This window comes from Octopus bimaculoides, chromosome 12 (genome assembly GCF_001194135.2).
Source record: "Octopus bimaculoides isolate UCB-OBI-ISO-001 chromosome 12, ASM119413v2, whole genome shotgun sequence".
Classification (NCBI taxonomy): domain Eukaryota; kingdom Metazoa; phylum Mollusca; class Cephalopoda; order Octopoda; family Octopodidae; genus Octopus; species Octopus bimaculoides.
The window spans coordinates 44,097,388-44,101,190 of NC_068992.1; the positions used below are offsets into that span (position 1 = coordinate 44,097,388).

The 3,803-nt window shown below is 34.5% G+C and overlaps 1 long non-coding RNA gene across 1 annotated transcript in view; it reads right to left on the reverse strand.

The window, feature by feature from the left end:
* Positions 1 to 3,550, reverse strand: part of LOC128249198 (uncharacterized) — a 96,653-nt gene extending 93,103 nt beyond the window's left edge. The window contains exon 1 of the long non-coding RNA XR_008265314.1: positions 3,459 to 3,550. This is a non-coding gene — a long non-coding RNA (uncharacterized LOC128249198). The remainder of the gene's footprint in view (positions 1 to 3,458) is intronic.
* Between the last annotated feature and the right edge of the window lie 253 nt (positions 3,551 to 3,803).

Genomic DNA, 3,803 nt, shown 5'->3' on the forward strand with positions numbered 1-3,803 from the left:
TGTTAGACACACACACACACACACACACACAATTAGTCTATTTCGTTTCGTTTTTAGGCATACATTCTAGTTCACTTGTTTTAAACAATATTTTGCAATTTCTAATTTGATACTTGTCAGAAAATCTAATTAATAATTTTATTCCATAAGTTTAAGAAAAGAAAAAGAATGCTTGAAGGGACCAAATTGTGTGGATGCTGTAAAATATTACCCAAACCATTATGTGCATTGATACATGAAATGCAGAATTATCGATTAATTTAACCAATATGGAAAACAGAATATTTGGAGTTAATATTTTTAAATATTAAAAAAGAATACGAAAGACATGTTTTAATAATTATTTACACTTGGTAATTCTATTTTAGAAAACTATTCCGCAAATTAAATCTATCTTAAACATGTTGCATCAAATTATATTTCGTAATATTGCTTTTATTTAATCTTTTTCTTCGGTGAATTGCAGTAATACATTGAAAGAATCGAATTTCTATAGAGTTGTTGAAGATATGCTATCATCTGCAGCTAAGGGAATATCGTGGAAATGAATGAAAATATATCGGGAGAATTTTCTCTTTACAAGTAGCTTTCCCCAGGTACTCCTGCTGTTACGTCGTTACTTTTATAATAAAATATATTTCCTTACTTGAACAAGCAAGGATTTTCATCTTTGTTTGGTTTCTATAATAGGAACTTCATAACATTCAACATGTGCACAGTTTGATCTCTCTCTTTCCACACTTTTCTCTGTTTTCAAAACAACAATCTCAAATTATTTTCATATACAACCTTACACTGCATACAGTTTAAGAACGTTCCGTACACTATGACATGCTGTCCTTATCTTCCAATTGTATTTTCGTCTGTAATTAATTATTTAATTATTTTTATCCTTCAGTATTATTTTCTCTCTGTTCGTGTAAGAATTATTTATTACCATCGAAAATCACATAGTTCCTTTCTGCTGTTTTATCTCATTAAACATATTTAGACAGCCCTCATCAAAAACCTGATATCAATAGCAACATCATTACTATTAATTCACCAATCATATACCACTGCAACTGAGTTCACAACTGAGTTCATAGCTGAGTTTACTACCGATTTGATTGACAGTTTTGAAAGTGTTAATTCAAGATTTAGTTTTTGTATCTAGTTATTCAATGAATGTATTCCTCAAGTGGCTCATTAGTAAATGGCGTTCTTGAATCAACATAATCGAAATCAGAATTAGTAGTATAAGTTAAGTAAATTGACTTCTACCGGAAATCGATGAAATATATAAGGCAACAAAAGGCGTTTAGTGATGGTTAGATTTGCTAACATTAGTAGTGAAATATTGCTGTGTCTTCTTCACAACTGATGAAAATGTCAGACTGAACAGTTGTGATAAAATGTAAAATAATGGGACAGGCTAGCCAGGACTGAATGCTTATCGAACGATATATGTTCATCGTATGGAAATATTTTTTCCAACACACATGACCGGTATCAGAAAGCGAAAGAAGCGATGGTACAAAAGACATCAAAACGTTTTAAAAAGGTGTTTTCAAATCACAAATACAAGCTAACAATTCCATTTATAAGCACACATAAATGCTTTTCAGAACAGAAATAATAACAGTAATAATTATCTCTACTCTAGGCAAAAGGCCTTGAAAAATTTTGGAGGAAGTGAGCTAGTTGATGATACCGACCCCAGTGCGTAACTGGTACTTATTTCATCGACGCCGAATGGATAAAAGCAAGGTCGACCTCGGTGGGAATTGCACTCACAACGTAGCGGCAGACGAAATACTGCTAAGTATTTCGTCCGGCGTGCTAACGATTCTGCCAACTCGCCGCTTTAATAACAGTAATAATAGCAATAACAACAGTAGAAACAGCAACAACAACGACAAAAATCGGAAGTGCCGTCATTATCTCCTTTCTCAGCGCCATGACGCCATAGAGAATATATTAAAAAATTTCGGCCCTGAACATACGAAAATATGCCGTGGAAATATAACATAGTTTCCTTAATATTACGGCCTGGAAAATGAACATTTATCAAGCGAAATAATATTACACATCCGTTCAAGTCGAGATAGCTTTCAAAACATTTCTACAACCATAACACAAGATCGTCCAATGCCTAATTACACTCCGATAAGAATGAGAATACTACATTACTGCGGAGGAGTCATTATAACATCCATAATATCATGCAGCTACCATAAAGGGCTGTCGAATACGAATAGGTTATAGCAGAGATTCATTACAGCATAGAAAATTTAAAAGAAACGGCAATACAGTGGACTGGACATCAATAAAATAAGCACATACATATGTATGTATATAACAATTGACCTTACCTACCGTCCCAGCAAGCATTATACTTTAATACTCTTCGAAATTACAAAACTGAGGAACATTTCGTTACATACAAAACATTGTAATTCTCAAAGAATACCGATGAAACGATATGTAATAGAATAGCCATATAAATAAAATTAGTTTACATACTAAAGAACCATTACCAGTACACATACACCTGAGTCACAAAGCTAAGTAGAAACCCTGTTCCAAGACATCACCCTGAGCCAATACAATGACAGAGAAAACAATCGACCAAATATCTTTTCATTTTCTACCAGACGTAACTCGGTGCAAAGCATAAACTCTCATACAAACTTCAAATTAAACCAATCAGGAAAATGCTACCAAGAAAAGAAAGTTCACAAAATGCAATGACAAACCATTAACAACAGATTGTTCAGTTACAATAGATAGAATAGCTAACGATAGAACAATCACCAACATAAACACCACAGAATACATATTCAACAGCAACACAGTCACCAGCTACATTGTAATCCATGCAAGGATGCCACCGCATTCACCAACATTGACATTGCAAAACCTAATGTCAGCAACACCGCAACCACCAGCAACCACATTACTGTATATACATTCAACAACAGCACAATCACCAACGTTGCTTGAAAATCATTATTAGATGTCCAGACACATATGCAACACTTATTCGTTCGGCCAACAAACGGCAGGGGTGTGTTGGAAAGTCAGTTCTAAGAGTCAAAACACATACATTTCTTCTGATAACTACATCTCACTTATTCAGGTCGGACAAGTATAAAAGAACACCAACACATAGAAACAGCTGAACATCTATATCCTCATTAGCCCCAGGGACTATGTTCCCACCAATAACAAATGAAAAAGAGTACCAACCAGTTGTTAGTGTCTGATTGTGTCTTATCTTGCCCGTCTATGCTGTGGCCCTCTCCAGAGTCTACTGAAGTACAACCCTTACGCAACCGCTCAACCTGCTAGACATGGTAACTAAATCGTCTTAAATCTTAAAATACCATCTAAAAATGGGAAGAAGAAATTGGGATAAAATGGTCCTAGATACACTGCATTAGAATAGCAAGGCAGGGTATTGACGGATGGTATACCTTTGACGTGTCACTGTTTCGGATCCTGATTGTGACGTTGTGTGTCATCGTGACTAATACATTTCACAATTCTCTATCAAGCCTGTATGTAGGTACTGTATGTAGTACTCTTCATCATCATACAGGACAACAATACTGTGAAAATGAGTAGTTCACTGGCATGAAATGCTACATTTGGCTCACATCATATCCAAGAGATTTATCTTTCATTTGTTATCACCGGAAAAATCTTGAACCTATAATATTAAACAAATGAAATTATTTCTAATTCAATAACACAATTTCACTAAACAATAATTATCTATCAACATTTTGACTGGTGATACCTACTCCAAGAATTACTGC